General features: G+C 39.4%; 1 long non-coding RNA gene across 2 annotated transcripts; it reads left to right on the forward strand.

Moving 5' to 3' along the window:
• Positions 1-268: 268 nt before the first annotated feature.
• Positions 269-27,701, forward strand: LOC121819407 (uncharacterized). Of its 2 annotated transcripts, none has more exons than XR_006059639.2 (3): positions 269-580; positions 21,143-25,193; positions 26,708-27,701. It is a non-coding gene; the product is annotated as an uncharacterized LOC121819407 (long non-coding RNA). The 2 variants fall into 2 exon arrangements; XR_009600495.1 differs by lacking the exon at positions 269-580 and adding an exon at positions 20,534-20,626.
• The last annotated feature ends 122 nt before the right edge of the window (positions 27,702-27,823 follow it).

The raw sequence follows: 27,823 nt of genomic DNA on the forward strand, positions 1-27,823 counted from the left end.
GGGTTGCCATTTCCTTCTCCAATGCATGAAAGTGAAAAGTGAAAGTGAAGTCGCTCAGTCGTGTCTGACTTTCAGCGACCCCATGGAGTGCAGCCCACCAGGCTCCTCTGTATTTGAAGGGATAAAGATGTTCAAATAAACGGAACTGGAAAATTCATCCAAAGACAGAAACAACCACAGAACCGCTGGCTAACACTTACTAAGCATTTACTCTTTGCCAAGGCTTATGCTCAGAGCTTTATGTGCTTTCTTTCAGTTACTCCTCAGAATAATCCTACGAGGTTGTTGAACCCATTCTCATTTGCAATGAAGAGATCAAATCTTGGAGCAGTGAGCAGCTTGCCAAAGATCATGCAGCTGGGTCAAGGCCAAGAGAATTGAGGGACCCAGACCACTTTAGAGCTAGTACAAACGCCTCCGGGAAGACCCTTGGCCCACAGAGCATGCACCAGAACACAGGCTTTCAGCCTCTCAGGTGTCCACTGTTCCCTCCCACTTCATTTGCATGGAGCAGCTTATGCACAAAATTCTGGTGGACCTGTGGTGCATGGGAGTCAGTGAGATGCTAAGTAACCAGGAGGTAAGCCTTTTTCCTTTGCTGTAGGTGGAATGGGGGTGAAGTGGACACTGTCGGCCCTGAGAGGGCATGCTTTCCTTTCAAACTGGAACTTTGTTGGAACTCAGCAAAAAAGGCAAAGGTGCTTTGTGCTGTGTTAAGTCACTTCATTGTGTCCGCCTCTCTGTGACCCCATGGACTATAGCCCTCCAGGCTCCTCTGTCCGTGGGATTCTCCAGGCAAGAATACTGGAGTGGGTTGCCATGCCCTCCTCCAGGGAATCTTCTCGACCCAGGGATCAAAACCCTTCTTTCTTACATCTTCTGCACTGGCAGGTGGGCTGTTTATCACTTGTGCCACCTGGGAAGCCCAAAGGCTCTCTAAGACACCCAAAAAAACTTAGGAAAACTGTCTTAACTTCTGTTAGTCTCTGTGTTGGGCAACTAATCTCTCACACTGAAAATGATGACATAGATGGAAAGGGAAAGATAGAACCGCGCTTACTTCTCTTCAGTCTTTCCTTATAAGTAAACAGAAGGCAGAATATTTGTAGACTGTGTACACTCTAAGAAGTGAAATACAGTTGAGTTCATTTTATGCAGCATTTCCACTGTGCAGGTAAGAACAAAATTCATATACACATAGGAATTGTGTGAATTCAGTGATTCCACATACAAGTGAACATATTTACATTCAAAACTGGCATTATACAATATAAATGCAAATGGTAAAATGAGTGTTAATAATTTAATATTTTAATTTTTTGTTACTTTGCATGACGTTAAATAGCAGATTAAAAACACCATGACAAGTGGAGAGACTGACTATGACAGAGAGGAAAACCTTTCTATTTAGTACCTTTAATGACATTTTCCCCCAGTCTTTTGAACAAAGGGCCCTGCATTTTCAGTTAAGCCGGGTCTGAGAATTATGTAGCCAGCCCTGCAAGTGCTCTAAGTCGCTTAAGTTATGTCTGACTCTTTCCAGCCCTATGGACTGTAGCCCACCAGTCTCTTCTTTCCATGGGGATTCTCCAGGCAAGAATATTGGAGTGGTTTGTCATGCCCTCCTCCAGGGGATCTTCCCAACCCAGGGATCAAACTCACATCTCTTATGTCTCCTACATTGGCAGGTGGGTTCTTTACCACTAGCACCACCTGGGAAGCCCTGCAACCAACCCTACCTAAATGAAGGAAGCAATCTGCTGTGCCCTCAGACCCATGCTCCCCATGTGCAGAGTAAGGGCAAGCGGATCAGGAGTCTAACAACCTTCTGTCACTTAGTGTGTGGCCCTGACTGCTTTTTGACTTCTCTAAACTTCAGATCCTTCATCTGTAAAGTGGAGCTAATGTTAGTATCTATCTCCTAGGATATTGCAAGGATTCAATGACTTAATATACATAAAGTGCCTAAAACAATGCCTGGCACATAATAATTACTGGAAAAATGTTAGAAACCCTTATCCCCTGATAAGATTCGGTGAAGAATTTCATAAAATAATCCATGTCAAGTGCTTAGCAACTAGGTATGTCATTTAGAATATGCTCAGCAAATGTTCGTTACATAAAATTGCATGTAAGCTCTAATCCTGAAGTTCTATGGATTAAAATGGAGGAATCGATCCCATTTGTCCTCAAATTAATGGCCTTCAGATAAGCCACTTGTATTTGAAGGATAGTTAGATGAACAAATCCATCTTGAGTTTGTGGGCAACAGAGCAATTTTATACAGGCTGATATTCTGGTTGAAACCATCACAATTTTCCCTTCCTTAACATACAAATGCCTTCTTAAACCACCAGTTGTATAATTATTAATTCTTGTGTGGTTTAGATTTTCTGTAATCACTTCTTAAAATCCTAAAAGGTGTAGCTCAAAAGACACCATACTCTTGCATTGGAGGTGGGGATGCGTTTCAACTCTGAAATGTTAACAAAGGACAGCCTGGTCACTTGGTTCAACCTTGGATGACTTCTTTTGAAAGAGTATCAGTTACTGATTGCCTTGACCTATTCCTTTAGGGAATTACTATATCCCCCATATTATAAAATTTAATGTTTTCTCTTGAACTGGGCTGAAACTCAGAAGTGTTCACTTGTCCCAAAGAGTATCATTAGAGTGTTAACATCCCTATGAAAGTTACACTTATCTTATAAATGAAAAACTACTCTTCCTTTTTTTCCCCCCCGGCATTGGGATTAAGTGAAAGAGATTGACACCTGCTCTGAATAATGACCCAGAATAATAGTGCTGTGTCAGCACACTGGAAAAGTTTTAGTCATTTCCTTAAGATCAATGGTAAGTGGAAAGTAACGGTTTTACAATAATTAGGAGTGTTTTATATGGGGAAGGTTCATTTAGACTAAAACAGTATTGATATCACATAAATTAATATTGAGTGCCACCTCACATGAACTGATATTTCACACACCACCTCTTTTTATATTATCGTTAACCACATGTTTAACTCATGTACTGCTGACGTGGAAGGTTACTCTCATCTCTTCAGGGGCATTTATTTATAAGTACCTTATTTAAATGATTCTAGAGAATTTCAGTAGCTTTTAAACCTAATTGATCAGCGATTCCTCCTCATTCTTACATGATACAGAATATTTAAAACCTGGAAAGTTATTTTCAACCTCATTTGAGTCATGAAAATTGCCCACTGAAGGAGTCAGAAAATATAAAACTTCCCCATCCCCCTTCCTCATGCTAGTTTTAAAATATTCTGTCTGTAGCTTTCACAACAGTGCCCTAACTTGACACTTAAAGAGAATGCAGCACAAGCAGTACACTGGAACATTGTGCTGTTTAGAAAAACCATCTATTTTCAAGACTGCTGTGTCTGTTCAGTGCAATGCTGAAGTCTGAGAGGACGGAAAGGAGAGGATTATTTGTGAGCACTAACTATGGTTCAAGTTATATATTTTATCTCATTGAATCTTGACAACTCTGGGTGGAAGATGTTGTTACTTCTATTTTATTGGTGGGTGTATTAAAACTCAGAGAGGCTAAGTAATTTGACCAAGGTCACACAGCGAATAAGTAAGGCAGCTCCAGAATCCCCAGTGTCCATTACATCCTGCTGCAGCGGCTTTTATTTCAAGATGTTCCATCTCTCCTTTCACTGTCTTGCATCACATTATTTTGTTTTGTTGAGCAACCCCCCCCCCCCCCCCCCCCCCGCCCACACACACACACGCAAAAGGTTGGAAGCTGCCATGTCTCTCAGTGATCATTTTGTGGAAGCTGAATCCTTTCAGAGGCTGAATCCTGTGTTCAGGAAGCAGTAGACCTGTTTGATGAAGAACAGCAGACCCTGGCCTAGCAAGATCCTGGCTATCATGGGTGATCCAAGCATATCCCTTATGGCCTCTCTTTCATTTTTCTTTAATGGAAATATTTTTATTGTTTCTGCAGGTTAGAAAAGTAATACATGCTTGTAAAAACCTCAAGTAACACAAAAGTGTTTAAAATAGAAGGTAAATTTCTCCCTACAATCCCATGTGGACATAACTACTGTAAAAGTTGGATGAATATGCTTCTAGAAATTGTACTATACATGTAAACATAAATTGCATGAATGTGGTCAAATTATATATTCTGTTCTCAAACTGCCTTTTCCTACAATTTAGTTTTAAATTTTACAATTTATTGTGACATCTGTCCAGGAATATTATAATATGGCATCATCCTTTTTCATGGTTATATAAGATTTTATTGTTTGGGTTTAGTTAATCCATTCACTATGAATGGATATCCATATAGTTTCCAATATGCTGATATTATAAACAGTTCTACAGTGAATACCTGTTACTTGCGCATACATATATGACTAATTTTCATAGAAATGGTATTGCAGGGCCACAGGTTATACCTGTTTTAAATGTTGTTACATATTGCTTAATGGCCCTTCAGAATTGTAGGACACCAATTAGTGTCCAGCCTACAAGAAGCAAGAGTGCCCCCTGTCCCCACATTCTTATCAGCAGGGGCATCTTTTAAGAGTAAAGTCTTACTTGAGATTTCAAACGGATGTTAGTCTGTCTTATAAGCAAAATTGAAATTGGTGGTATCTACACAGAATCCAAATGCAAGACATTTTGACAACGGAATTCACACTCATAAATCATCAGACAACAGTTAACTTTGATTGTTAGTAATTAATGTAAGTCTTTCCCACACATCTCATTCTTTTAAGATAACCCAGCTAGTACCATTTCTATCCTCCTCTTCCATTCTGGAGGAAACTGGATTATATACAGGTACAGGAAACTTGCCTAAATGTCTGACAAGAAGTGAAACTGGGATTCTTTTTTTTCATTTTTTTAAATTGATATATGGTGGTGGTGGTTTAGTTGCTAAGTTGTGTCTGACACTTGCAATCCTGTGGACTAGAGCCTGCCAGGCTCCTCTGTCCATGGGATTCCCCAGGCAAGAATACTGGAGTGGGTTGCCGTTTCTTCTCCAGGGGATCTTCTCGACCTAGGAATTAAACCCAGGTCTCCTGCATTGCAGGCAGATGATTTACCAACTGAGCTATGAGAGAAGCCCTTAACTGATATATAGTTGATGTGTAATAATATATGTTTCAGGTGTACAAAATGGATTCACAATTTGTGAAGGTTGTATTCCATTTAGAGTTATTATAAAATATCGGCTCTATTTCCTATGTTGAACTACATATCCTTGTAGCTTCTTTATTTTAAACCTAGTAGTTTGTACCTTTTAATTTCCCACTTTGTCTTGCCTCTCTCTGCCCTGGTCTCCCCACTAGTAACCACTAATTTGTTCTCTGTATCTGTGAGTCTGTTTCTGTTTTTTTTTATCTCCACTAGTTTGTTTTATTTTTTAGATTCCACCTATAAGTGATAACATATAGTATTTGTCTGTCTCTGTCTGATGTATTTCACTGAGTATAATAGCCTCTAAGTCTACCCATGTCATTGAAAATGGCAAGTTTTCATTTTTATGGCTGAGTAATATTCCTCTGTGTGTATGTGTGTGAATATATAATCTTCTTTATCCATTTATGTGCTGATGGACATGAACATTGCTTCCATATCTTGACAAGTGTAGACAATGCTGCTATGAATTTTGGGGTCATGTACCTTTTCAAATTAGTGTTTCTGGTTTTGGAGGTGGGTTGAATAAATACTCAAGAGTGGAATTGCTGGATCTTATGGTACTTCTGTTTTCAGTTCTTCAAGAAATCTCCATTCTGTTTTCCATAGTGCCTGCACAAATTTACATTTCTACTAACAGTGTAGGAGGATTCCCTTTTCTCCACATCCTTGCCAACATTTATTGCGGTAAATATATAGAACATAAAACAAATTACCTTTTTAGTAATTTTTAAGTATTCAATTTGATGTCACTAAGTACATTCATTCTGTATAATGATCACCACTGTTTATCTATTTTCAGAACCTTTTCCCCATCCTAAATGGAAACTTGTATATACTAGGCAATAAGTCCTCATTTCCTCTTCCCCTGGAACTGGAATCTCAACTCATGAAACCTGAGGTTAAAGTCCAAGGCTTATATACCAGAGTCTAACTGCTTTAACTGGTTCTACCATTTTGAATCAAACCCAGATCTTAGTGTTTTCTTGTTCTAAGTAAGGTCTTGTGTGGTAAAGGAATAGCAGACGTAGACCCTTTCCAGAATAATGGGAGGCTTTGTGGCAAAGGTCGGATTGTGAGGGCATGAGTCAAGCCTTAGCATTGCTGACTTACCATTACTGAACCCACCGTTGGTCATTCTAATTGCTAAACATGAAGACCAGGGTCTTGTGTGAGGCTGATGAATGAACTTAAAAAAAAAAAAAAAAAGAGGAACCATTTCTACCCTGATTCACTAAGTCAAATAAACGGGCAAAAGGGGCAGCTGTGGCAGGTATGGGTCTCCTTGGTGCAGATCCTCAATATCTCACAAACTGGAAGAGAAAGGAGCTGATGGATCCTCCAGAGGCTGGCTCCAACCCAAGAGGTCCAGACAGATGCAGTCCTTATGTCTTCCCCCATCTCGTTATACTGGTCCCACCCTAGCCTAAATTTTGCTTCTCCAAATAGATCCATCTGGAATACAACATCCATCACTCAGAGTATTGTCAAGGGGTAAATAGGTGCCTTTTTGGAGAGGGATCCCACTCTGTAAATCAACCACCAGGTACTGTTTACCCATTGATGGATGTCACACATCCACACATATGGGACCTAAATCAAAACTATGGTCTTTTTTCCAATCCACATTTTAGATTTTTCTCTATATTTTCAATTTATTACATTACTGTTTAAGAATGAGTTATTTTTAGGAAACCATGTTCCATATATTATTTTACCCTATGATCCAAGGCAGTCTCCCAAACAAGAAAATTCTTCAAATATATATATATACATATTTATATGTATATATATCCTTGTGGCATTTAAAATATAAGGTAATTTGTCCTCGTAAAATAAGACCCAGAGTTTTTCCTCTTTTTGTATGCCCAATGAAATGAATAAGGGTAAATAATCAAGAATATAAAGAAGAGGAGAAGGAAAAAGGAGACAGGCATAGATCAAGACAAGGACAAAACAGAAGAATACAGAAGTTGTGGCTTCATTCTTACAATGTTACCTGGTATTCTTCAGCTTGCCAAAATAAAAAGAATCAATAGCATCCAAGAATTACGGTCCTGTTTTACAAATAAAAGGAAATTGCAGTTAAAGTGATTGAACAAAGTAGAACAGAAACAGGAAACCTACAGAAACAAGGATATTTTTTGTACACTAAGACTTCCCATTAAATGCTTAAATAATATCTTCCTGACATCATGCCTGTAGAAGTAACATGTTGCTTTCATATTTATGACATCAAGAGATTATATTACTAGTTTATGAAAAAATATGTTCAACTTGCCATTTTTAAATGATACTGATATGGATTCGTATATATTATAGGATTAGAGACATATGCTGTATTATCTAGTTATATATTTTAATATAAACATCCCCAACAGGTGCAACAATACCACCTAAAGTAAAACAAAAGATAATGTATCTTATGACAAGAAAAACATATTTGCCTTGTATCCGAAAAGAAAGGAAAGTGTATGTATATTCCCATCCTACATTTCTCTTTTTAGGGCTTTATCTAACTCCGGCACAGTGCCGTGGATCTATATGCCCTTGTATCTTCTGATTAAAAGAAAATAAGTGTAGAATCATGTTTGCTACAGTCTGCTGCCAAAAGCCCATGTCTATAATCCATCATTAAAATGTGACAGTGTATGGCTACAAAGAAAGAAAAAAAAATCTCAGTTGTCATGCTCATTTGCAAATGTTCCAGGGGCTGGAGATTGTTTGGCAATCCTGCTGTTTCTAGGTTATTTGTGGAATAACCAGTTTAATTGAGCTGATGATTGCCTTGTGCCTGTATTGCTCTTCTGACTTAAGTCTTTATTTTCTGCAGTTGGCATCAGTTTGTGCTACGTGGCAAGGGAATGGCATGCATTCAGCAAGCCCAGATTCCGGAGTTCCAGCCCACCCCTTGTCTGCCCTTGCCAATCTGATTTCTGAGGAATTTGCCTAGAGTTGTTACAGGAAAAAAGAAAAAATGGGAAAGGAACTCCTCGCCCTACTTTGCAGACCATTTCATAGAATACCTCCTTTGGCTTGACATTCTTGGCCCCAGGAAGGAAAAGGGATTTTATGTCTTTATTGAAATGAAGTGTTGTTTAGGATGTTCTCTGTAATTGGAGCACATCCCACTGCATGTAGTGTACAATGTCTACCAACCTGTTGCAACCTGGAGTGCAAGTCAGATATTTGCTACCCACTGGAACCAGTTGGGAAAAGAAAAGGGTGGGGGGAAACTGGGTTAACACCAACCTTGTCCTGACATGCACCAGGGCTATAGCGTGAAGGAAAATTGAAAACAGAATCATCGGGAAGATCAGTGAGAAGACAGGGCCTCTCCTTCTTTCTTTACTTTGTTCCTAACAAATGTTCATCTTCACCCACTCTAAATCAAGTCACTTGACTGAAGACTATATAAAAGGGAAGTTCATACTGCACAGCCAGTGTGGAGAGAAACTGCCCTTGACCACTAATGGAAATGGTTATATCCTGCCTCAGAGTGGGCTTGTTCCCCTGGAGAGGAGGTGAGTACCCACAAGATAGTTGAATCTTGGAATCTGAGATTATGATGAGATCAACAGACATCATTTAAAAGGGTTTGTATTTATCTTCCATGAGAAAAGCCTAATATAGGCCCTTTGCCAAAGAAAATTTAGACAGTGTTCCCAGGTACATGGTGAATTTCACCTAAAAGCCTCCAAATAGTTTCCTCTTAACACCCTCTCCCGAGGGAATTAATTGCGGTCCTTTTACTCTTTCAGAGAAGAGAGAAAATCTCTAGCATTTCAAAATAGTAAGGCAGATAACTTTGATGAATATCTCAAATACATAAAAGTCATTCCAATTCAAAGAAGACATAAAACCAACAAGTATGCTAAAACAAAACAGGAATGGATGATAATTCTTTTACTCTTTCTCTACCTAAATAAAAATGCAAGGGTTAGAAGATGAATATTCAAAAGGCTTCTTTTCATGATAAAATTTTGAGCAATAATGCTTGATCCATCATGAAGCCAAATCAGACCAGAACACTCAACATACATGGTATATCACTGAATTACAGAAAGAAAGTAAAGTTGCTCAGTTGTGTCCAACTCTGCAACCTCATGGACTGTAGCCTGTCAGGCTCCTCTGTCCATGGAATTTTCCAGGCAAGAATACTGGAGTGGGTTGCCATTTCCTTCTCCAGGGGATGTTCCTGACCCAGGGATTGAACCTGGGTCTCCAGCACTGCAGGAAGACTCTTTACTGTCTGAGTCACCAGGGAAGCCAAAAGAATTATTCTTACTCCTATAATTGCCAAGGTTCCTCTGTCCATGGAATTCTCCAGGCAAGAAAGCTGGAGTGGGTTGTCATGTCCTCCTCCAGGGGATCTTCCCAATCCCGGGATCGAGCTCAGGTCTCCCACAATGCAGGCAGAATCTTTACCATCTGAGCCACCAGGCAAGCCCAAAGGACACAATCAAATGCAGGTGAAACTTGTGCCAAATGTTGAAAGATGGGGAACTCTCTCTTAATATGAATTCTATGAGAAGAAAACAAAGACTTTTAAAGCATATCTGACTTTATTACTTATGTTAAGAACTAATTCATCTGAAATAGCTACTCTACTTTTAACTAGTGTTCAAAGGCAACCCACTCCAGTGTTCTTGCCTGGAGAATCCCAGGGACAGGGGAGCCTGGTGGGCTGCCGTCTATGGGGTCGCACAGAGTCGGTCATAACTGAAGCAACTTAGCAGCAGCAGCAGCAGCATGATATGGAGAAGGAAATGGCAACCACTCCAGCGTTCTTGCCTGGAGAACCCCGGGGACGGAGGAGCCTGGTAGGTTGCCGTCTATGGGGTCACACAGAGTTGGACACGATTGAAGTGACTTAGCAGCAGCAGCAGCAGCATGATATGGGGGCTTCCCTTGTGGCTCAGTCAGTAAGAAATCCGCCTGCAATGCAAGAGACCCAGGTTTGAACCCAGGGTCAGGAAGATCCCTGGAGAAGGAAATGGCAACCCACTCTAGTATGCTTGCCTGGAGAATCCCATGGACAGAGGAGCCTGGTGGGCTACAGTCCATTGAGTTGCAAAGAGTCAGACACAACTGAAGCAACTGAGCACAGACACAGCATGATACGTCTTTCCCCGATCTTCTTATTTTTAATCTATATCTGTCTATATTTAACATACATTTCTTATAGACAACATAGGGTGAGGTCTTATCTCTTTTATCTGTTTTGACAGTCTCTGTCTTTTAATTGGACTATTCACATTTAAAGTGATTTTTGATGTAGTTGGAATTCTATCTACCATATTTGCAACTATTTTATATTTGTTGCTTGTTCTTTGATTCTTTTTTTTTTGGTCTTCCACTCTTTCTGCTTTTTCTGCTTTTAATTGAGAATTTTATGATTCCATTTCTCTTTTCTCTTTAGCATATCAATTATACTTTAAAAACAAAATTTTAGTAGTTTCCCTAGAATTTGCAATATACATTTACATCTTAATTCAAGTCTGTCTTAACACTATACTGCTTCACGGGTAGTTGTAGTCCAGGCATGTTATAATAGAAAATTCCTCCTTCCCATTCCTTATAACTTTGTTTTCCTTTCTCTTAACCATAAGCTATAATTATTCAATGTGTTGTTGCTATTATTATTTTGAACAAATTATTTTCTGTTAGATGATTGTTAGTTTTCAGTTGTTAGGATGGGATTGATGATTTCCAATCTCTTTTTATACTGGATTGGAAGCCGGAAGTTTACCTTAATTTATATCACATTTACAAGACTAGGAGAGACCAGAAGAAGGGTCATTAAGATCTAACAGGCAAGATAATGAGACTAGAATCCATGATCAATCATCAGAATATCAAAGTAACAGAGAAAAGTTGAAACAAGTGGAGAGATGGGTGGAAATGTAGCAGAGAGAAGGGAAAGGAGAAGAGATGTTTGAAAATCTAAAACTTTGTTGCTTTCGTTATGAAATACAGAGTCTGAGGAAATAAGGTTTCTGAGAAGAGACTTTGATCCAATAGAAATATGTGATGCTTCTTGGCTAAAAAGCCTCACTACTTTGTGGGTTGAGGAAGATTTCTGTACTTAAAAATAACAAATGAAAAAAAGAATCAGCATTAAGCTCAAACTCACCGAAGCTGAAATAGTGTCATGAGACAGACAAGATCTGAGTTATGAGCTGAGGTGTCACCTGCATCTAGAAAGTGTCTTGGCCATTCCTAGCCTCCTTTCCTGCACCTTTGAAGATGAGGATATGACTAGATAAACTATAAGATTGCTCTGTACTGAAATTCTAAGATTCTATGAAGGGTTAGATACGCAGTGGAAATACCAATCTCTCATCAGTAAAGGGCAAGAGTGTTTTAAAAAGACCCAAGGGTGAAAACTTGCAAGAGAAATATTACATAACCCAGCAAATACAGTGGCATATAATCCAAGGCCACCAAAAGCAAGGGTATGGTGTGTAGAATAAACCCTCCACTTAAGAATCAAAGAAGAGGCAACTCCAGCAGGGAGTGCCAGAAGCCAGAATCTCCTGAACAGTGCAGTCCCCCTGATGGAGAATGGGAAGAATAAGAGTTCATTGGATATTCTTAAAACAGCCACTTTAGGAAAAGAAGGATGCCTCCTGGATAGACCCTGGCTAGAAATGCAAAGGTTACTGAACAGCACACCCCAAAAGATACAAAAAAAAAATTGCTGCCCAGCACAGGGAAGGTGAGTGCTAAGAACACTAGAGTAGAGAAACAGGAAAATTAAAAGGAGATAGAGATGGGAGGTTCATTTGTTGTTCTGATATTAGAAAAACCACAGCCGATCACTCCTGAAGCCACAGAAATACGTGGTGAGGTAAAAGAGTGTCTTTTAGGCAGCTGTCACCAAGGAGGGCGCTGTGGGCCACCAGCTGATGGCCCATTGGAATTTGAGTAGGCCTTACAGCAAAGCTCCGGGTGGCACAGAGCCTTCTCTGGGCAATTCTTCAATGGCCAAGTTGATCTGACTTGATTTTTTTCATGTTGTAATTATATTGGAAAGCATGAAAATACTTTAATTATGTTCCAAGAGATTCATTCTACATCATGTAATGGTATATTAGTAGTGACAAATGAAAGCCAATTAAGATCAGGGAAAGAAGAGGGAGAGAAAGGAGAAACACTGTTGAGGGCTTATATGTCAGGCACTCTGCTAGGCTATTCAGATGGAGTCATTTAATCCTGGCGTTGTCCTTTTGAGACAGGTGTGATTGTTCTTACACGTGAAAACAGTGCCTAATTCCTGAGGCCATGTGTAAATTGCACTTACTGAAATCTGTAAGAGGTCTGAAGACCACACCGACACATATGAAAAATGCTTTGATAAAATTATGATATAATACTAAATTTGAATAGAATATCAAACTAGAACAGAAAACAGTGATAATACAAATATACTTCTATCCAGTAAATAATTTTTACCTGAAAAAGATCGACAGCAAAGGCATTAAGGTGATGGATGAGACTCTAAGTGGATTGCTTTCTTTTCTCTATTAAAAAAAAATCTAAAAAAACAAAATTATCAATAAAGACTTTTCAAAATTCAATCAATAATAAAACAAATATAGCAGGAGGAAATGTAACGCATACTATAGTATCTTCAACCCATCTTTCAAAGAGTTAAAAATGCATAAGGAAAGTCTAAGTTAGAATCCAAATCATAAACTTGACTTGAACTCTGTTGTCAATTGCCAGGGAAAGCATTCCAGACTCTAAGAAACTTTGATTTTTTTTTTTTTCTCTTCATAGCATCAGGAAAATGCTGGAGGGCTTAGGGGGCCCCTGGCATGTAAATTGTAGCCATCAGGAGAAAAACTCACTGTATTAGCCAGTGATGCTTTCAGAGTCATTTTCTTACAGTCCCTTACATTGCTGCCACAGAGACAGGGTAAAGACAAGACAAAGAATTCTTCTGGTTTGAAATCACCCAAGTGATGCAGAGGAAAAAAGAAGCACTGTGCCAAAAATTCCAAGATTAAAAGTAACCAAGAGAGAGGTATCTGTCAGCATCCAGAAGAGTTTTGTAAACAATAGATGCAAGACATCAGAACCTCGGAAAGAAAAGATGTCTTTTCAGTTCCCGTTCTGGAGAGTGATCAGTAATGTATTTTATTCAGTTTAATAAGGTTATTAACAATTTCTTTTTTAAAAAAGAAGAGCAAAGTAATATTTTCTGTGAAGATTGTCTGATAAGCATTCAAGTAAGAATTGTATGCCTTTTAAAGAACATTCTCATGGTAGAATAAAACTCTATCTGCATGAGCTTTCACACAGCAGAGCAATTAATTAACTTATCTCCGTGAACACTGTTCTCACTGAAACTTATTAAAAGTCTGATTCATCCACAAAGCCCCAAGCAATCATCAATTGCCTCATAATAATACAAAAGAAAAATAAGCTATGGTTATGTTCTCATTTAATATCCGAAGGGGATCCTCTTTGCCCTCTGTCTTTGTTTGGAAGTATCTCTATTAAGAGTTTTTAAAGAAAAAAAAAGAAAAGAAACATCCCCCTTGACATGAAATATGTTATGGCAGGGAACTGTGGGAGTAAATTACAGAGCCTCCACGATACCAGATTAAGAAGAGAAGCTGGACTTTCTCAAAGACACACAAATCATTCAACATGCAGCACAACAGGGCATACAGTGTGTTATCGATGCCGAGTTCCAAGCACCATTGTTAATACAGACCAGAAGAGGAATTGTTCATTAAATAATAAAGGGGGAGGGGAGACAACCTTCAGACTCCAGTGTTAAAAGCCAGAGGAATGCCCGGTTTCACAAGTATTAAACAGCTTAAGAATTATTAGTCTGCTTAAGGTTTTGGTTTGATTCAACTCTCCCAAATATCAACCTAATGACTTCTAAGCAGAGTCTATAGTACTTTTTTTTTTTTTAATGTTTAGCATAGTTGACCATATCAATAGCGCCCTCTACAGGAAGTTTCAAACCCTCAACAGGTTTTCTTAAATTTTAAAAAAGGCTAAGCAAGGTAAGCACCGTCTGAGAACAAGATGAAAATTGAATAAAATTGATAAAATTGAAGAAAAATGTGAAATTTGGATGACATCTCCATTTCATGGAGATTTATGAATTTGGCATGAAACAACGCAAAACCACAGCTGATAGCTATAGGTCATTTTATCTTGGTATGTATACATATATATTTTTTGGCAGTGGTGGTGGTTTGTTAACATGCAGTCGTTTGAGACAGGAACACTGAAATTCTGAATGTCTGTCTTTTTTCTGTGGAAACCTCAAAAACACTGGGGATTCTCTGGTAGCTCAGCTGATAAAGAATCTGCCTGCAATCCAGGAGACCCCGGTTCGATTCCTGGGTTGGGGAGATCTGCTGGAGAAGGATAGGCTACCCTCTCCAGTATTCTTGGGCTTCCCTAGTGGCTCAGCTGGTAAAGAATCCACCTGCAATGCGGGAGACATGAGTTCAGTCTCTGGGTTGGGAAGATCCCCTGGAGAAGGGAAAGGCTACCCACTCCAGTATTCTGGCCTGGAGAATTCCATGGACTGTATAGTCCATGGGATCCCAGAGTCAGACATGACTGAGTGACTTTCACTTCACTTCACTTCAAAAACATATTGCTTTCCCTATTCTAAGATTTTCTAGTTACAGTATTCTACAATATTACGCATTCAATTTAATAGAGTTTACTTTTTTGAGAATGCATAAATAATGTACATATCTTTCAAATTATACTTATTTTCTTAATATGAAGTAAAGATGTTTCACTTGGGGTTTCACCTGTGAGAAAGTCCTGATGCTTAGAAGATATGCCTGTTGTTGATGAGATTATTCAGTCGCTAAATTGTGTCCGACTCTCTGCAACCCCACGAACTACAGCATGCCAGGCTTTCCTGTCCTTCACTATATCCCAGAGTTTGCTCAAACTCACGTCCATTGAGTCAGTGATGCCATTCAACCATCTTATTCTCTGATGCCCCTTCTCCATCTGCCCTCAATCTTTCCCATTATCAGGGTCTTTTCCAGAGAGTCAGCTCTTTGCATCAGGTGGCTAAAGTATTGGAGCTTCAGCTTCAGCGTCAGACCTTCCAATAAATATTAAGCATTGATTTCCTTTAGGATTGACCAGTTTGATGTCCTTACTGTCCAAGGGACTCTAAAGAGTCTTCTCCAGCACCACAGTTTGAAAGCATCAAGTCTTTGGTGCTCAGCCTTTTTTATGATCCAGCTCTCACAGCCATACATGACTACTGGAAAAACCATAACTCTGACTATATGGCCCTTTGTCAGCAGTGATGTCTCTGCTTTTTAATATGCTGTCTACATTTGTCATAGCTTTTCTTCCAAGGAGCAAGTGTCTTTTAACATTGATGGTTGCAGTCACTGTCCACAGTAATTTTGGAGCCCAAGAGAATAAAATCTGTCACTGCTTCCACATTTTCCCCATCTATTTGCCATGAAGTAATGGGACCAGATGCCATGATCTTTGTTTTTTGAATGTTAAATTTTAAATCAGTTTTTTTCACTCTCCTCTTCACCCTTATCAAGTGGTTTTTTATTTGCTCTTCACTTCCTGCTATTTGAGCGGTATCATCTGCACATCTGAGGTTGTTGATGTTTCTCCTGAAAATCTTGATTCCAGCTTGTGACGTATCCAGCCTGGCATTTCACATGATGTACTCTGCATATAAGTAAAATAAGCAGGGTGACAATATACAGCCTTGACGTACTACTTTCCCGATTTGGAATGAGTCTGTTGTTCCACATCTGGTTATAACTGTTGCTTCTTGACCTACATAGAGATTTCTCAAAAGACAGGTAAAGTGGTATGGTATTCCTGTCTCTAAGAATTTTCCATGGTTTGTTGTGATCCACACAGTCAAAGGCTTTTGCCTGGTCAACGAATTGGAAGTAGATGTTTTCCTGGAATTCCCTTGCTTTTTCTATGATCCAACAGATGTTGGTAATTTGATCTCTGGTTCCTCTGCCTTTCCTAAATCCAGCTTGTACATCTGGAAGTTCTTGGTTGATACACTGCGGAAGTCTAGCTTGAAGGATTTTTAGCATTACCTTGCTAGCATGTGACGTGAGTGCACTTGTGCAGTAGTTTGAACATTCTTTGACGCTGCCCTTCTTTGGGATTGGAATGAAAACTGTTGACCTTTTCCAGTCCTGTGGCCACTGCTGAATTTCCCAGATTTGCTGGCGTATTGAGTGCAGCACTTTCCCAGCATCATCTTTTAGGATTTGAAATAGCTCAGCTGGAATTCTATCACCTCCACTAGCTTTGTTTATAGTAATACCTCCTAAGGCCCACTTGACTTTTTGTATAGTTCTTCTGTGTATTCTTGCCAGCTTTTCTTAATTTCATCTGCTTCTGTTAGGTCCTAGCTGTTTCTGTCCTTTATTGTGCCCACCTTTGCATGAAATGTTCCCTTAGAATCTCCAGTTTTCTTGAAGAGATCACTAGTCTTTCCCATTCTGTTGTTTTCCTCTGTTTCTTTGCATTGATCACTTAAGAAGGCTTTCTTATCTCTCCTTGCTATTCTCTGGAACTCTGCATTTAGTTCAGTGTATCTTTCTCTTTCTCCTTTGCCTTTGGCTTCTCTTCTTTTCTCAGCTACTTGTAAAGCCTCCTCAGACAACCACTTTGCCTTCTTACATTTGTTTTCCTTTGGGATAGTTTTTGTCACCACCTCCTGTACAATGTTATGAACCTCATATTTCTTCAGGCACCCTGTCTACCAGATCTAATCCCTTGAATCTATTTGTCACTTCCACTACATAATCATAAGGGATTTGATTTAGGTTATACTTGAATGGCCTCGGAGAAGGCAATGGCAACCCACTCCAGTAGTCTTGCCTGGAAAATCTCATGAATGGAGGAGCCTGGTAGGCTGCAGTCCATGGGGTAGCTAAGTCAGACACAACTGAGCGACTTCACTTTCATGCATTGAAGAAGGAAATGGCAACCCACTCCAGTGTTCTTGCCTGGAGAATCGCAGGGACGGGGGAGCCTGATGGGCTGCTGTCTATGGGGTCGCACAGAGTCGGACACAACTGAAGCAACTTAGCAGCAGCAGCAGCATACTTGAATGGCCTAGTGGTTTCCCCTCCTTTCTTCAATTTAAGCCTGAATTTTGCAATAAGGAGCTGATGATCTGAGTCACAGTCAGCTTCAGGTCTTTTTTTTTTTTTTTTTTTTTGCTGACTGTGTAGAGCTTCTCTACCTTCAGCTGCAAAAGAATATAATCAATCTGATTTTGGTATTATCTGGTTATGTCCATGTGTAGAGTCATCTCTCGTTGGAGGGTGTTTGCTTTAACAAGCATGCTCTCTTGGCAAAACTCTGTTAGCCATTGTCCTGCTTCGTTTTTTTCTCCAAGGCCAAACTTGCCTGTTACCCCAGGTATCTCTTGACTTCCTACTTTTGCATTCCAATCCCCTATGATAAAAATGACATCTTTCTTTTTATTTGATGTTTGCTCTAGAAGGTCTTGTAGGTCTTCACAGAATGTTCAACTTTAGCTTCCTCAGCATTAGTGGTTGGGACATAGACTTGAATTACTATGATATTGAATGGTTTGCCTTGAAAACAAACTGAGATCATTCTGTCATTTTTGAGACTGTACCCAAGTACTGCATTTCAGACTCTTTTGTGACCATGAGGGCTACTCCGTTTCTTCTAAGGGATTCTTGTCCAGGGTAATAGATATAATGGTCATCTGAATTGAATCCACCCATTCCTGTCCATTTTAGTTCACTGATTCCTAAAATATCAATGTTCACTCTTGCCATCTCCTGCTTGACTACATCCAATTTACCATGGACCTAATGTTATAGATTCCTATGCAGTATTGTTCTTTATAGCATCAGACTTTACTTTCACCACCAGACATAACTGTAACTGAGCATCATATCCACTTTGGCTCAGCCTCTTCATTCTTTCTGAACCAATTTTCTGTTCTTCCCCAGTAGCATAATGGACACCTACTGACCTGGGGGGCTCATCTTCCAGGGTCATATCTTTTTGCCTTTTCATACTGTTCATGGGGTTCTTGAGGCAAGAATATGGAGTGGTTTGCCATTCCCTTCTCCAGCGGGCCAATTTTGTCTGGGAAGAAGAGATACCTATATGGATCCTAAAAATGTGCCTGTTTCATAACTATGGATCCTTTCCCTCCATGATCAGTGGTTTCAAACCCAGATTTAGAAGCCAGAACATGCTTTAAGAAATTGTTACACCTAAAATTTCTACTCTTATTACTATAGCCTTGGAAGTCAGACACACAGGCTTCTTATCTCACACTTGTAATACATCAAATGATTTGACAGTGATTTAATCTCACCTTATTTTAGCAAGTTGTCACAATTTGGGGAAAATTGACTTCTGATTTCAGAGTTATTTCAAGAGTTACTAGGAGTGACACCACAAATGTCAACTTTAAGGGTGGTGAGACTGTTACTTTGTGTGATCCATGAAGACATGAAAAGGGAGGTTGGAAAATCAGTTTGAGTTTCCACTTGGCTGCACCTTTTTAAAGTCAATGAACTTTTCCAGGTCTTAGTTTCATCAGAAAAAATAAGAAACTCCTGTCTGGAGAAATATTTATAACTGGATATCTAAAAGTGCTTGATGAAATAGTGTAAATATCTCTTTAATAATTGAACTATTAAGTAAGGACGGGTAAACAAATAGCTGAGCTGAAGAGAGCTAGAAAACAGGTGTTAGCTGAATCTGAGGTTATCCTGCCAATCTTTATAACCAAGAGGCTTAGATTTTAGTGGCCACCCGGGACCTAAATAAGATGAGGAATTGGAACTGAGCCCTCATGTAAAGCCAGAATAATAAAGAGATGCACCTTCCAAAGTAAACTATGTGAAGGGAAATAACAAGGAAGTCTCTCTCAGCCTAGGTTCCAGGTTGGAATAATACATCTTCCCTGAAAATGTGTAACCCCAAGCCTGTCCTATGAAGGTATGGGGTTAAACTGATAGTCAGGAAGATCCCCTGGAGTAGGAAATGGTAACCCAATCCAGTATTCTTGCCTAGAAAAACTCTATGGAAGGAGCCTGACTGGCTACAGTCCATGGGGCTGCAAAGAGCTAGACATGACTGAGGACTTGTCAGAAGCAGCAGTGGAATCCAGAAAACCTGAGTTCAAGAGGTTAACCCAATGTGAACTCAGATGAGTAGTAAGCTGCAGCACCTGGCAGAGGTCAACACAGATTCCCTGTGAGGGCCTCACCTTCATCTCAGGCCTTGCAGGCTTCATACAGACAAAGCTCAAAGGCAGTCAGAATCCAAAATTATGAAGAATATGAGGAAACACATCTCATGGGTGAGAGTCAGAAGAAACAATAAAAGCTGACTTAGACCACCAAGAATTTTGAATATTGGAATGGATAATACAGAACATAAAATAACCAGGTATAAAATGTTAATGAAATAAATACAGAATGAAATGAATGAAATAAACTCAAGAAGTAATGATACTTTAGAACACTAGGCCAATTTGGAAAAGAGTCAAATATCTAAAAGAACTAAAAATGTAATTTAAAAGCACAATACATAACTTCATGAGGTTAATCATAATTGAAAAACTAATTGGCAAAATGGAGGATAACATTCAGGAAATTAACCAAAACACAGGAAGGAGAGAGAGGCAAAGAAATGGTAACTGAGAAAGGATATTTATGAGAAATGAGGGTAGAATAAGACACCTGATAAATGTCTAACTGAAGTTCATGATGTTTTCAAAGAAAATGCCAGTAATAATGGCATAGAATTTTTGAGAATAGATGCAAGATGTGAATGTTCAGATTCAGAAAGCACAAATCCCAAGGAGGATATATAATTTTTTAAAAGCTCATATGAAGACCCATCACAGTAAAGATGCAAAACACCAAAGACATGAAGACAATATTGAAAACATCTAGAGGAAAAACAGACAGATTATCCATAAAAGGATAGTTAAACTAGCAGCAGACTTTTCAACAGCCACAAAAAAGACCAGACTATAGTGAAATAAAATCTATGAAATGTTTAGAGAAACAATCAACCTAGAATTTTACATATGGCAAAAATGTAAGAGTGAAATAAAGACATTCCTAAAAGTGATGCCATGTATGTCTGGGAGACACTCAATCGAGGAAATTTGAAGGTTAAACTTCAGAAAGGATAATGAACATAGGAGGAAGTTCTGAGACAGGTTCTGAGAAAGGGAGATAGACAAAGAGAATGCAAATAAATGGATGAATCTAAATAAACATTGACTGCATAGTATTAATGTTTAAGAGACTTCTGTACTTGTTGTTGTTGTTTCTGTTTAGTTTCTAAGTCCTGTCCAACTCTTTTGCTACCCCATGGACTTGTAGCCCGTCAGGCTCCGCTATCCATGGGATTTCCCAGGCAAGAATACTGAAGTGGGTTGCCATTTCCTTCTCCAGGGAATCTTCTTAGACCAGGAATCAAACCTGGGTCTCCTACAATGGCAGGAGGATTCTTTACCCCTGAGCCATTGGGGAAGCCCCGTGTTTGAGTCAGGAAAGTTGAAAAAGGTGGCCCCAAAATAGTGGACAACAGTGTTATTAGATACAAGAGGAATGATCAGAGTAAGCAGATACACAGATATATCAATCTATTACAGATAATTTTGAATGGAGCTCTTCTGGTGGATGTGAAGGCAGGTGATTCCTACCAGCTGGGGTTCACCCAGGAGCTTTAATCGTGAAGACACAGGGTTCTAAATAATGAGCTGGAAACTCAGTAGACTGTGTTATATCTGTTGCAGTGCTACATTCTGTATCTGTTATGGAAGAACATTGTTACAGATAACATTCTATATCTGTTATTTTGGTTTTTGTAATACTCATATTTTTACTCTAAAAATGGTTATTAAAAACCATCTACTCTAACTCTTTTTTCATTCTCACACACAGGGCTTCTGCCATTGACTTTAAAAGAGGGCAATTTAGTTCAACGGAGCTTCACGGGAATCATGTCTGTGGTCACTGGGTTCACTAGGAAAGGTGATGATCCATGAGTAAGATTCTTGATTTTTATTTTTTAAGTCTGACTTAAAAACACAACTCTGCTGCCAGGCAAGAACTGCTTTCAGAGAACATCAATACTCTTTATCTTTCAACTATTTAACAGATAATGCAGTTTAAAAGTGAACTAAATGTGTGTGTTTGCTGTAGTGCTATTTTATCATTGTTTCTTTTATACTCTGAGTTATATTTATTTTAAAAAATACAGGTGCACGTAATCAGTGAAAGACCCATCTCCTCAAAGAAAACTAATGTTCCTACTTTTGTTGTTGTTGTTATTTTAAAGAGAAATCTTCATTACATAAGCTCTGGTTTGGTATTTTTCAATAAATTTGAAATATTAAACACCTCTAGATTAATGGGAAGGAAATCTAAAAAAGAGGGGATATATGTATATGTATGGCTGATTCCCTTTGCTATACAGCAGAAACTAACACACGAAGGCAATGGCACCCCACTCCAGTACTCTTACCTGGAAACTCCCCTGGATGGAAGAGCCTGGTGGGCTGCAGTCCATGGGGTCGCTAAGAGTCAGACACAACTGAGCGACTTCACTTTCACTTTTCACTTTCATGCATTGGAGAAGGCAATGGCACCCCACTCCAGTGTTCTTGCCTGGAGAATCCCAGGGACGGGGGAGGCTGGTGGGCTGCCGTCTACGGGGTCGCACAGAGTCGGACACGACTGAAGCGACTCAGCAGCAGCAGCAGCAGAAACTAACACAACATTGTAAAGCAACTATACTCCAATAAATTTTTTTTTTAAGTCAAATGAAACTTTTGGAGGCATTACACATATTTGTAATCTTGATCATGGTGACAATTTCATAAGTCAATGTGCCAAATTTATATCAAACTTACCAAATGTAGGCATTTTTTTTTAATTTTATGTCAGTTATACTTTCCAATTAAAAGAGATCTCAATGAAGACAAAAAGAGGTACGATTTGAATCTTTCGTATATAATTATCTTAGTTTTAACCAAGAAGCTAACAATATTTGTGTTTCAATCACAGCATTCAATGGCAAAGGGTTTCACAGGAACTCAGGTTAGTTCTTTTAATTTACTTCAGTAGGAAAAATAAAAAGCTGAAAATACTTCTCAGCTGGCCTTGTTTTGATGTCCTGCTTTTCCATTTGCATTAAATATGTTGCGTCTCTCCAATGATTGCTAAATGTAACTCCTTGCCACACTGCAGCTAGTAAACAGAACATATGTTCACTCTTATGTTCCTGAGATAATTATTAAATGAATAACTAATCTTTTGTTTTTGAGGTTAGCAGAGGTAACTACTCTAAGAGTTCAGGTTCTTTTTAAAATGAAATTATCTGTTTTCGAGTATGAAGATCCTAATGCTTGTTCATGCCTGGAGGGCAAGGATGAAAACTCTCATTGGAAGCATAATGCTGGAATACTTGGATAGGCAGCATAATTTTAAACCACTAAATTTGTGGTAATCTGTTACAGCAGCAATAGGAAACCAATACAGACACCGTTCAAAAGATGATTGTAAAGCTGTCACACTGTGGGCTTTGAAAGCAAATTTGCTGCCTTTTCTTCCTCTGTTATGATATCATGCGCTTGTTTCCACTAGCAGTAATGCACACTAGGGTTGCCATTGTTAATCTTGAAATTGTACTTTTCCAGTTAAAGACATGAGACCTTTGGCCTCTTTTTCATTCCCAGGGTGTCCAGTGGGTGGCCTGTGATGTCTCCCTGCTAACCCTAGACGATATTTCATCCTATCTAACATGCACTCAGCTCAGATGGTCGTCTGTGCAAGTGCCACAAGGAAAGCTCCCATGGGACCCAGAAAAGTATTCATTTTCCAAAGAGAATTAAAACCCACATTGATAGCATATAAAACAAGAATGCTTTAAAATGTGAAGAGTGATGAGGTTATTTCACCCTTAAGTTATATTTCTAGTAAAAAGCAGAATTTAAATCTTAAGAGATCTGTGTGCCCGCTTGACACTTCAAAAAAAGAGAAATCCAGCTAATGAAATGTAACCTAACGTCCTTCCCCAGCTTCTGTACTCCCCAGATTGCTACCCTTTTCAAATTAACTTTTCCATTCTTCTGCTAATTATCTGATCTAGAAGCTGTGGAGTGATATTTTCCTCCCTCTGATTCAGCCCTTAGAAGACATTCTCATCTCATCTTCGGTGTCTTTGGGGCCCCTGTTTCTCAGCATCAATATGCATGCGCCTCACAGCTCTGTATGCAGCGGCTGGCTCACCGGTTGGAGCGTGGATTCATTCTATCCCGTCTGCATCTCTTTCTGTCTGCACTTCCGCACCACTCACTCCACACTCTACACAGCTCCCTGCTGCTCACCTTAAGTGTTAATCCTTCTACTTAGTTTCCACGGCCTGACTATCCAGCTTTGCTCCCCAAGCCTCTCCACATTCCTTCCTTCTTTCAGATGGCCAGGCAATTTCCATGGATTCATAAAATTCAGTTTCCTCTTTTCTTGGTAACTCAGGAGAAAGGAAAAGAACTGAATCAGACGTTGACCCCTTTGACAAATATATAGCTTTGTGGGAATGGGGTATGGGGAGACAAATACAAAAGCTAGTTGGGGTTTTAGGTACTATTGCAAATGAGTTCTGTGAGCATGCCAAGAGGGGCGAAAAGATCTTCAGGTGAGGGCACGGTAGGAAAGGCTTTGGTGAGTAGGAGATAATAGAAAAATGAGTTGTCATTTTGAGTACAGACTTTTCTTTTTCTTTTTTTCATTTTGCAACATGGTGTGTGGGATCTTAGTTCCCAAACCAGGGATTGAACCTGTGCCCCGCTGTAGTAGGAGTGTAGAGTCTTCACCACTGAACCACTGGGGAAGTCTGAGAGCTGTTTTCTAGAACATTATGTGATGTAGATTCTATTAATGTTCATGCAAATAACGTGATAATGTTACCTACCCTTTCAAGTCAGGCCCTAACAAAGATCTTCCTGCCCTGTGTCACTTGCACCAATAGAATGAGACCCAGTTCAGTTCAGAAGCAAAACAATGTTTTGTTTTTTGGTCAGAGAATGAAGAGGTATGGACTCACACTCTCCGCTCCGGGACAGGTTGTAGTTGGTGCTGCTTCTTAGATTTCCCCTTCTGGGGAAGGAGGGTAGAGTTCTTGCGAAACGGACAGGCTGAAAGCAGTGTCACCAAACCCCTGCCATCTTGAATCACAACATCTTGTGAGAAGCTTCTGCACACAGCCCCCAAGCTGAGGTGTCAAGTGGCACTGTTTGATGCCAGGATCTATGGTCTGAAGGGCTTTGTGCGAGGCCTCTGCACGCAGCATCCTGTGAGCAAGTGAAAGTGGGTGTTATACCTTATCGCCTGGATTCAGTCTTATTTTTCCTGGAGGCCTCAGTGGGCTTCACCTGTGACAAGAGGTAAGCAAAATTTAACCACTACTGACTTCCTCCTGGGAGAAAATACCCACCTCCATACAGTTCTGTTTTGTACTTAGGAGTAATTATCATTTAATAATAGGTTATTGGCAGCTTTTAAAATGTCAAATTTTATTAGGAATTAACCAGTCAGCAGACCCATGTGGCTCATCCTGCTGTGGTATTTATGGTTTTTTTCAACCATGAGTAGAGAAATGTTCCCAATAGTTGTATGGCCCTGCAACTAGGCAGAGATTTGAAAACAAACATTTTTTTTTTCTGTTTAATTCTTCTGAGAATCTATATAACTCTCTGGGAAATCAAAGTCTGAAATCTATGTGATGTTTTTCTTTTTTCTTTTCTTTCTATGTGATGTTTTGAGGGGCTCTGGGAAAAAATATTCCCCTTCCCTACAGCCAGACAGAGTTTCTTAAATTCCACCATTGATTTCCTTATCCTTAAAATGGAGTGATAGCCGCACCTCTTCTGAGGATTAAATGAACATTAAGAGGAAAGTAAACTGCCTGTTCTGAGGAAGGCACTCAATATGTGTAAGTTCCCTTTCTTCCTGAGGGTTAATGGATGTTCCAATACTGTTAAATTGCATCTCAATTGAAAACTCTAACACATGAAGGAGTTCTAAGACATATATACCCTAATCTTGATTAGCTTGTTCCTCTCTTCCAGCTGATGGGTAAGTGGAAATGAATACCAAAAGAGTAAAAAGAAACCAAGATTTTAGATAAAGGAGAAGGATGCCATGGGTAAAAAAGGAAGTTTCTAGAACCAGGATCAGATGAGGCTCTACAGACAAACATTCTGCTCCATAGTTTTGCTAAGGCCTCATTAACTAAACACAAAACTGATTTCATGGCTAAGAGGGAATAGAGAGCTCGAAGCTTTCTGTGTAGCTTACCTGCCAGCTCCTGCAGCTTTAGAGAGCTTTAATTGGCCTCAGACCAGACGTTTTCAGGGTCGATAGCACTTGACAGGGCAATCTTTTTTCCAGGAGAAAAGAAAGCCTAGAACAGGCTTTCAACCTAAGTTCTCAAACCTTGGTATATATCCAACTCACCTGGAGGGCTTGTTAAAACAGTTTCCTGAGCTTCTCCTTTGCAGTTTCTGATTCTGTGGATTGGAGCAGATTGGAGGCAGCAGGATTGGGGGACGCAGAGTGAAAATTTGCATTTTAACAAGTTCCAGGTGATGCTGATGCTGCTGGTCTGAACTCCACTTTCAGAATTATTGGCTATATATTAGAATCCCCTGCAGAGCTTTTAAAAATACTGACACCCATCCACACCCAAGCCAGTAATCCAAATTTCTGAGAATGTGATCTGGAGACCAGGGTTTTAAAGCTTCCAGGTGATTCCAGCTTGGGAGCCATTGGCTTGGGATCTTTGAAAGCCAAGCCTTGTCCTGCTTGATGAGCCCTAAGGCTTGAGCAGAGGAAGCATCCTGACATCTGCTTTTCCTAATAGAAGAGAAAATGTTTATGATTCTTAGTGGAAAAGCATTTAGCTGTTCTAGACTTTAAGACAAAATAAACTGTGGATATCTCAAAGATAATAGCTTCCAGAACCTTACAGAACATTAAGAGTCAACAGAGAACGAAATGTAATAAACAAATTCCGTTGCTTTGAGGGAGCAAATGGCTTAAACTGGTGGACAGAACGTATTTGAAGGGTAGATTACGTCTTTATCCAGGCCCCTGGCATCACACAAATTTATCCTTTAACTTCATGCATCATTATTCATCATCACCTTTTATTACTGTGGCTCAGCTTACTTAAAAGCCTGTTATTTCTCATTTTCAATCCAATGTAAACAATTTTCAAGCATACTTTAGTTAAGACAATTGTTCCAATTTTCAGAAAGATGTTAGAGAGTGAGGGATGTAGCTTCCAAGAACTACAGCCCTGTGGGTTTGATGTCAAACCTCTAGCAAAATTCTCGAACAAACTATTTAAAAACTTGTGAGAACTGATTGCTGGGAACCAGTATAGGTTCCTCAAATCAGTCTTTCACCAAACCAGTCACATTTCCCTTTCTGACACACTTACAGGTCATGGAGATCACGGGAATATCACAGACAAAAATATATCTTAATCTCAGCAAAGAATTTGACATCCTGTGGACAAGAATGATGTGAATGACATACAGTTGAGTCGATTTGTAGCTAATTGAACGGCTTCATTCAAAGAATGTCGGCAGCTTAATGAATCATTGCCTACCCGAAGGGACATCACAGTGACAGACTCCCAAGTGCTGGCTATAGTTTATCCAGTCCAAAGTTTCAGTTAATGATGGATGAAGACCCAAAAGACATGCTTATCAAAGCTGCAGGTGTGACAAAGCTGAGCGCAGCCGAATTCATTAAGTGTCAAATGAAACCGAGAGGCAAAAGGTCTTAATAAACTAAAAGAATAGGCTGACATGAATAAGAATAAACTTAATAGGGATAAATGTAAAATCATCCATTAAAAAATTCAAAGGCAAAACATGGAGTATGGAAGCTTGTGATAAAAAATGGTTTTGTGAGAAGACATCCCAGGACTTTTAATTGTTTATAGCCTAAACACCTGCCAGTAGATCTTAGATCTCTGGAAAATCTATGAAAGCATGGACAAAAAAAGTGTTGCCTGCCATTTCAGTAAACAAGAAACGTTGCCCTTCATCAAGCCGTCAACCGCTGTAGGTGCCCTCCCTGGAGATGGTGCCCCCCCTCAGAGGAACTCAGGATGGAGAAAAACAGGATACTCACCCTAGATAGTTAAGACGCATATCTAAGGAATAATTTCAATGGGCTCAGACTTTTTTCATCTTTTCATACATAGGAAAGCACTAAAATCATTAACTCAAGATGTCTTTCTTTTTTGTGATGAGCTGTACTCTTTTGATGTTCAAAGACATGTTTATTTGTTTTCAACAGAACCTTCTATATATTCTGGCTCCTCCCTTACCTCTTTGGAGCAGTATCTCGGGGCTATCTGAGAGCCTGTTTCCCAGGCTGTAGTACTCAGTTAACTCCCTGAATAAAATTTAACTTGCAACTTTTAGCTTGTGTGGTTGTTTTGTTTTTGTTTTTGTTTTTTTTTCAGTCAATGAACGCTAAAGACTATCTCATAGATAAATGCCCTTGGTCATAAAATTTTGTTTACAATTTCAGCTGGAGTCCATC

This window comes from Ovis aries, chromosome 4 (assembly GCF_016772045.2).
Source record: "Ovis aries strain OAR_USU_Benz2616 breed Rambouillet chromosome 4, ARS-UI_Ramb_v3.0, whole genome shotgun sequence".
Classification (NCBI taxonomy): domain Eukaryota; kingdom Metazoa; phylum Chordata; class Mammalia; order Artiodactyla; family Bovidae; genus Ovis; species Ovis aries.